Here is a 9,446-nt window from a genome sequence, read left to right as displayed (position 1 = left end):
TGTAAAATTTAGTTTCTTATTTGTATGAGTTTGTACAATCTCATTCATACATTTTAATCTGGTTTGCGCATCCCCCAATAAGGGGTAGAATCTAAGCCTTGGTTTAAAAATCATTTGTCTTCGTATGAACGAAATTGTTTAAATGAATATGAATTAGCCACTTTTTTGACAATATGTCAAATAATTACATTTCCTTGTGAGATCGGACTGAAATTTGCTGTTTATTTACTCATTACTAATTTTTCATTATAATATTATAAAAGGTTTTTTGGAGGGGTGGGGGGGGTGAAAGTGTATTCCAAAAATGCGAATTAACTTTATGCACAAAACAGGAATATCGCATAAAAGACGAGTAAATAAAGCAGCGTTTCCATCCAACGAGTCAAAGCGAACAAAATCGTCACTTCTTGATTAACCAAATATCAACAGTAAAAATGAGTAAACTGTGTGAATCTTTTTTTTCATTTAATAAATGATTTTTACCTCAGAAGGCAATCCTGACACGTAGTGAACGCGCGGTGGCGTTTGAAGGTGTGAGACGCGGAGCACAGACACTCTTGATTCAGACCAAAACAACATTATAGATGTTTTACAATGTGCTCAGCCTGCTGGTTTGTCCATTCACACACATTTTTATTATCACTTGATCTCTTAAAACAAAATCACATGACTTTTTTTAATGCACATACCGGAATTTGTTTGTTAAATGTGTTTATGTGCATCTTTTCTTATCACATAAAAAGTTTATCCTACTCTACCAAAATGCGCATAAAAATAGGTGGATGTAAAATGTAGCTATTGACACTTTGAAAGTCCAAAAAATCATATACAGGCAAAACAAAAGTAATACATTTGTCGAGGCAACAATGCCTGTAAATGTTGTTTCTCCTACAGACCGATGGTTTTGCTTCATAAAACCTGTAGAAACAAGAGCCACAAGTATTCATTTAGTTTTGCTTGAATATGTTTTGTTTTTTACTTTTACAGTGCCAGTATATGTTGACTTAAAGGTTCAAGACACCCTGGAGTACTTTTTAAAATTTTAACAGATTTGTTTGTGTTGAGCATCAGTTAAGACAACGTTTGCACCTGTTAGCTTTAAATGTGGGGAAAACTGGACAATTTTGAGCTTTTGTCAGCTAATTTCATCTTCCGGGTTTAAAATAATTTTTGGGGCAGGATCAAAAACGGTGATGTAGTGCAAATCTGCTAGTAAAGTGATGACGTGTCGGTTTCTCATTATTATTCATAGCAGAGTTTTCTTATCCTATGAGAAGAGCCTGCTTCTTAATTATTTATGAGAGCACGTTCTTTCCGAAGGCAAGGCAGCCAAGCTGTGAGACCCAATGACTGGGTGAGACCGCATCTGCACGGCACGGGTTGTATGTGTTTGTTTTCATGATCCACGGGGTTTGTTGCATGTTTTTCCCCACGATTCTGTCAGAGCCTATACAGCAAAGCTGTTGGTTTGCAGCAAGCATTTTTATAGAGAGAGCTGTACGTGAATTGAAGAATGGCCATCCTTTGTATTTTATCAGTTGAGTTCATTACCATTCAGACACATCGCCTATACCCATGCTGCTGTGTTCACCACATGTTTCAAATCCTCCAGATTACCGACAGGGCTATTAGTTGAAATATATAGGCCAAGAGACCTGCTGCACTGCTATCCACTGCGTCTGCATTCAGACCCGAGGATTGAGGAGAAAAACATCTAATCTTGTTTATAATATATAAACAATATCTTTATGATGATATAACAAATTGTGGTTATGTCTATATGAAATTACAAATGACCAATGAAGCAGGGCATTAAATTACTTACTGTTAATTTCTTTGCATTTTAACTTAGTGAACTATGAAATCATGGGCCTCCTCACGGGTTGTGTCTCATTTTGTGAGCCAACTGACAACAGTTGTTCACTCCCCTCTTTTCCCCTGCTCTGCCAGCCACGCCCACTCCTCCTTCTGCTAGCACAGCCTCCACACCCATTATGGAGCAATTTTTTTTAAAATTCTGAGATAGATTTGATCTGAAAAAGGGGGGTTTCAAGGCCCTTTAAATTGTATGATTCTCCATAGTTTTAGCTAGAAATCCTCTTTAACGTTCTAATGAGGAAAAAAATTCAAATGCATCTCAGAGGGTGAGTAAATAAACAGCACATTTAAATTTTGATGTGAATTTTTTTTTTGCATTGTTAGTCAAATATACCCTTCATGTTACATTTTTTAAAATACATGCAAGTGAGATTACCTCATTGTGAGAAATTCAGCCAATGAGAAAATGAGAAGCGAGAACTTCATACACATTTCTCACTCATTTTTAAAAATATATCACTGTTGTCAAGATTAATTATGGTGTTTTCTGCCTTAACTCTGCCTAAATATCGTAGCTTCTTTATGTCAAAACTTTGTAAAACCTGTATTGATATCGTGCCTCACCAAGAAAATGAAAAAGATTCAAAAATAAGGGTTTCTTCTGTTCCTCTTTAGGAACTAACACTACATGACTGTTTTGAAAATTTCATTCTCAAACAAAACTTGAACCCAGCACCTAGCTATGTGTAACGTGTTTATTTTCTTCCCACATTTTCGTCCAAATTAAGAACTGAGGATGTTATTGAACTCTGGATGTGACCAAATGATACATTGCTACGAATGTCCATTTATGGATAAATGTGGTTCATATACTATGTCTGCACTGTAGGTTTGTGGCAGAGAGTTTTGCTTGTATGTATATATGTTTGGAAAATCAATAAAGCTGTTCTGAATATTCCTATTTATCTCTCCATCCGTCCCTCCATCTATCTATCTTTCTATCCATCCATCCGTCCGTCCATCTATCCATCCATCCATTCTGTCTGTCCATCTATCCATCCATCCATCCACCCATCTATCTATACATCTGCCTGTTCTTCCATTCATCCATCCATTCACCTGTCTGTATAGACTGATCTATCTGTCTGTCTGTCTGTCTGTCTGTCTGTCTGTCTGTCTGTCTATCTATCTATCTATCTATCTATCTATCTATCTATCTATCTATCTATCTATCCGTCCATCCATCCATTCTGTCTGTCCATCTATCCATCCATCCATCCACCCATCCATCTATACATCTGCCTGTTCTTCCATTCATCCATCCATTCACCTGTCTGTATAGACTGATCTATCTGTCTGTCTGTCTGTCTGTCTGTCTGTCTGTCTGTCTGTCTGTCTGTCTGTCTGTCTATCTATCTATCTATCTATCTATCTATCTATCTATCTATCCGTCCATCCATCCATTCTGTCTGTCCATCTATCCATCCATCCATCCATCCACCCATCCATCTATACATCTGCCTGTTCTTCCATTCATCCATCCATTCACCTGTCTGTATAGACTGATCTATCTATCTGTCTGTCTGTCTGTCTGTCTGTCTGTCTGTCTGTCTATCTATCTATCTATCTATCTATCCGTCCATCCATCCATTCTGTCTGTCCATCTATCCATCCATCCATATACATATCTATCTGTCCATCCATCCATCCATCCATCCATCCATCCATCCATCCATCCATAAATCTGCCTGTTCTTACATTCATCCATCCATTCACCTGTCTGTATAGACTGATCTATCTATCTATCTATCTATCTATCTATCTATCTATCTATCTATCTATCTATCTATCTATCTATCTATCTATCTATCTATCTATCTATCTATCTATCTATCTATCTATCTATCTATCTATCTATCCGTCCATCCATCCATTCTGTCTGTCCATCTATCCATCCATCCATATACATATCTATCTGTCCATCCATCCATCCATCCATCCATCCATCCATCCATCCATCCATAAATCTGCCTGTTCTTACATTCATCCATCCATTCACCTGTCTGTATAGACTGATCTATCTATCTATCTATCTATCTATCTATCTATCTATCTATCTATCTATCTATCTATCTATCTATCTATCTATCTATCTATCTATCTATCTATCTATCTATCTATCTATCTATCTATCTATCTATCTATCTATCTATCTATCTATCTATCTATCTATCTATCGAATATGGACTGGTGTGTGATTCCCACCTTCGCTCTCTTCGTGTGAACAGCCTTGCTCTTTAATTAACATGTTGATTTGCATTGAGCTGCAGTATCCAGCATCTGTAGACACACAAGGGCCAAGAGAACAGCATTGTGTCAGGCATTTAAATGAGATGTTTTATTAAAGACCAGATCTTCAATCGCCACCAATCACAGCTCTGGGAAACGGCGCTCAGTTGTGCCAGTTTCAGGTATGAGGTGAGAGAATAGAGAAAAGATAATGCTATTCCTCATTCAGCCACTTCTAGCAGAGGCCGCAGAATGGATCAAAGGCTTTAGTGCAGGCGACTGGAGGAGAGGTGGACCACAGATTCAACTACAGAGGAGCCTAACAAAAGGCCTGCAGGCTCTGTGCTCCTCTGTTAATTACCAAAATGAAAGACCAAGAGTTGCGTGGAAAAGGCTGTAGCGAGTGACACACTGCATGTGACCTGCAACAACAGGGTTTCGTGTTAGGTGAAGTTGAGGCCATGGGGACATTTAAACAAAGGTTTAGCAAACTAAAGTTCACTAACAGGTGATTAAAAAACTAATAATGGATTTATTTATTAAAAATAAATCGAATTTAAAGAAACATATTGCTGAAATTATTACTGTTATGAAATTGTGATCTATTGCTGTAGGTAAAATGGATAGTCACCTGAAAAATATCAGGGTATATCTGATCTAAATAATTGAGTATTCACTTTGGGTTTATCATTGATTTATTATTATTATTCATTCATCTTCTTTTCGGCTTAGTCCCTTTATTAATCCAGGGTCGAGACAGCGGAATGAACCGCCAACTTATCCAGCACATGTTCTACACAGCGGATGCCCTTCCAGTTGCAACCCATCACTGGGAACATCCATACACACTCATTCACACACATACACTACAGACAATTTAGCTTACCCAATTCACCTATAGCGCATGTCTTTGGATTGTGGGGGAAACCGAAGCACCCGGAGGAAACCCACGCAAACACGGGAACATGCAAACTCCACACAGAAATGTCAACTGACCCAGGAGTTTCGTCCATCCATCCATCCATTCTGTTTGTCCGTCTATCCCTCCATCCTTCTACAGTATATATATATATATGTTCGTCTATCTATCTATCTATCTATCTATCTATCTATCTATCTATCTATCTATCTATCTATCTATCTATCTATCTATCCTCCTCCAGTCGATTTATTAATATTTTATATTATTATTTCAAGTAATAGAAACAGAAATAGAAATGAAAATTCTGTCATCATTTACTCATGCTCTACTTGTTTCAAACCTGTTTGGTTTTCTTTCATCTGTTAAACACAAAGGAAGATAAACTGACAAATGTTGGAGAAAAAAGCTGCCACTGATTTGTTTTGTTCCTATTATGGATGTCAATGTCTGTTTTCCCCCCAATATTTTCCAGAACATCTTGTTTTTTTAACAGAAGCAATAAGTTCATAAACATTTAAAATCACTTGAGTGTGAGTAAATAGTGAGTAATAATTATTTTGTGTGAACTTTCATTCACTTTCTTTTCGGCTTAGTCCCTTTATTAATCCGGGATCACCACAGCGGAATGAACCGCCAAGTTATCCAGCACGTTCTACGCAGCGAATGCCCTTCCAGCTGCAACCCATGCCTGGAAAACATCCACACACACTCATTCACACTCACACACTATGGACAATTTAGCCTACCCAATTCACCTGTACGCAGGTCTTTGGACTTTGGGGGAAACCAGAGCACCCAGAGGAAACCCACGCGAATGCAGGGAAAACATGCAAACTCCACACAGAAATGCCAACTGGCCCAGCCGAGCCAGTGACCTTCTTGCTTTGAGGCGACAGCATTACCTACTGTGCCACCGCATCGCCTGTAAACTTTCAAGCAAACATAAAACTTTAACATGAATCAGATCCTCAATATAAAGTTCAAAATACTCACTCACTATCCTTTGGCTTAGTCCCTGATTTATCAGGAGTCGCCACAGTGAAATAACCGTCAGTTACTCTGGCATATGTTTTATTGGGTACGCTAAATTGTCCATAGTGTATGTGTGTGAATGAGACTGTATGGGTGTAAAACATATGCTGGATAAGTTGGCGGTTCATTCTGCTGTGGCAACCCCTGATTAATAAAGGGACTAAGCTGAAAAGAAAATGAAGGAATGAATAGGTAGTTCAACCCCAAAAAACTTTTTGCACATGCAATTCAAGATGTAAGAGTGACACTGTGGCACAGTGGGTAGTGCTTTAAGCCCCGCCTGGGTCCCGGCTGGGTCAGTTGGCATTTCTGTGAGGAGTTTGCATGTTCTCTCCAGGTGCTCTTCTTTAAAGAGTCCAAAGACATGCTGTAGGTGAATTGGGTAAGCTAAATTGTCCGTAAGGTATGTCCTGGTCCTCAACCCTTGGGGGTTAAGTGTTGGACTAACAGTCCACCTCAGTAAAAACTAGATGTTATGAAACACCATTTTGGTGTGAATAAATATCAACTTTGATATAAAAAATTGCCATGGGAGTAAATAAGTAATTAATTCAAGATTTAAGTGATTTTCTTTAGTAGAACGTTAAATATGATTTTTTTGATGAAACCGTCATTGGCGATTCATAAATGCAACCCCTATTAGCACTTTGAGAGTCAAATAAAAACACTAGTCAATATTGGGAGTTTTTCAATAGTTTTGGGACAATTTTAATGAAAGGCAAAACAATAATAATTTCCATGCATGGCATCTGAAGATAGTGAGGCTTACGAAGCTAAACAATCATCAGACGAGCTTCACCATGCCAGCAATATTTTTTTCTGCATGAAATTCAACTCAATGTAGAATTTTTCTACTTTCTGTATGTTTTCATGCGTTGTGATATCTTTTTCCCCCACAGTCCAAAGACATGGACTCTGGGTAAATTGAATGAGCTAAAATTGGCCGTAGTGTGTGTGTGTGTGAATGCCGAAGTGTATGTTTCCCAGAGATGGGCTGCGGCTGGAAGGGCATCCACTGCGTAAAACATATGCTGGATAAGTTGTCGGTTCATTCTGCTGTGGCAACCCCTGATTAATAAAGGGACTAGGCCGCAAAGAAAATGAATGAATGAAATCTTTTGTGATGTATAAATCACTGAGCAAATTAAAACACAGCAAATATTCAAACCGTTCAAATTGGATATTATTAACGTTAAATACATTTTACGATTATGTTGTCTCAAATAATCAGTTATAACAAATTAACGCATAATTGATGTGAAAACCAGTGCAATGGGCCTGCACAAGGATGTGATGCCGGCGAACGGACGGCGTTAGGACCTCCGCAGAGCCTTATATGTGTGTGTCTGATTGTGCATCCTGCTCGCTGTTTCGCCACAATGTCAGCAGCACGCCTGATCTCCCTCATCGCTTTCTGCATAACGCTTTTCCAGTCTGGGAATGCTCAGCTGGGAGAGTCTAAAGTGAACGCCAGACCGTATGAAGTCCTGCTGAGGCAAAATCTGGGTAAGAAATTTAACGTCGCACCCGATAATAAACCTGTCAAGGCCTGTCACATCCACAAAAGGAGAACCTGCCATTGAGACCATTAGATCCAGGCTGTAGGCTACATGCTAATTTAAAAGACTCTCAGTTAAAAATATATATATCGTAATAATACTACCTCACATTTGAAAATAGTCAGTATTTGATTTGTTTATTTTATCTCCTGCAGTTCTTCTTCTAAGTGTTCTGTCTACACTGTTGGTGATCATGATTGTTATGGCAGTTTGTGTCTACAAACCTCTCCGACGCAGGTGACTGACTGGCCCAGTGTGGATTAAAGACGCCGGGAGTTGAACGTACAACGGCGAAGGCCTGCTTCTGAATATTAATGAACCAAGCTTTCGCCATTGGACACGAGTAGCGCAACGCCAACACGAACTACTGAATATTCTGGATGCAGGGTTACTATTGGAAGGTTACGAATCAACGTCAGCTCGACCAAATGAATATTAAAATACAATTAGAAACGGAGTCTTTACCTCAAATCATAAAATCCAATCAACGATAGTAGAACTTTAACTGTAAAGTTTAACTTTTTAAACTGAATCAGTATTTTAAAATCATGTTTAGGATTGTTTAATTATTTGCTGCCATAGATATTTACATTAGATGTCCCCTCCGCTATTGTTGTTTGACAACAATATTAATGTTGTATTGAAGGAATGCGTCAATAGGGCCGCCATTTTAGTACAGGGTAGAGCTAGAATGTGGGACCAAGATGCAGTGAGTCCATATCCACCTTTCTAATCTAAATGGTTTATAACATTTGCAACATTCAATCATTTATGGTGGATAGTATGCACACTGAAGCGCAGGCACTGTTATGTTAGGCAGCCTCTCTAGTTTTACTTCAAAAACTAGCCATTACTTCACTACATTGTTTACTGATTTTATTCAACAAAACTAACATAAGCATAGTATTTAGTGTGAGTTGGTGCTGCTTTGGCTTATGGTCAGTGCAGTAAGTGACTGTATTATCATTAATACAAAAGTAATACACAAAAGTTCGTAACATATAAAATCGTAAAAAACGAATTCTTACCTATGAAATATTATGCTTTATGCTTTGTTTGCTTGTAACTATACACAGTGCAAAAAGTCCAGCATCTTCAGATTGGCTTTAGTCTTGACTGGTAGGGTTGGACGACTTTTGTCCTGGGAGCACTGTACCAATATGGTGGTGGTATTGACGCATGCTCAGGGTCCTTATGAGATATCTAGTGTATATATCTATGATTTGCTGCTATTAATTTGTTTACAGTGTGGTTTTCATGAATGATTTTATACTATTTATATTTTTATTTGATTATATTGTATTTATTTTAAGATGTTTATCTGAATAGTTTTGATATGTCTGAACTAATAAATGAAAGTCGAAACCTCAATCTGTACAAATCAAATGTGCAGTAAAATAGTTTTTTTCATTCAGTCATTCGTTTTCCTTCAGCTTAGTTCCTTTATTCATTGGGGTTTGCCACAACGGAATGAACTGCCAACTTATCCAGCATATGTTTTACACAGCGGATGCCCTTCCAGCTGCAACCCAGTACTGGGAAACATTCATAGACTTTCATACACATACATACACTATGGCCAGTTTAGTTTATTCAATTCACCTATACCGCATGTCTTTGGACTTATGAGAGAAACCCAGAGGAAACCCACGCGAACACTGGGAGACCATGCAAACTCCACACAGAAATGCCAACTGACCCAGTTGGGACTCGAACCAGCGACCTTCTTGCTGTGAGGCACTGTGTCGCCAAAATAGTTTTTTATTCAATTTTAAAAATCATGTTTTGATTTACAGATGAAGACCAGCATCTGCTGAGGTAAAAAA

The sequence above is a fragment of the Danio aesculapii genome, chromosome 5 (assembly GCF_903798145.1).
Source record: "Danio aesculapii chromosome 5, fDanAes4.1, whole genome shotgun sequence".
NCBI classification, from domain to species: Eukaryota; Metazoa; Chordata; class Actinopteri; order Cypriniformes; family Danionidae; genus Danio; species Danio aesculapii.
Note: the sequence above shows the minus strand (reverse complement) of the source record.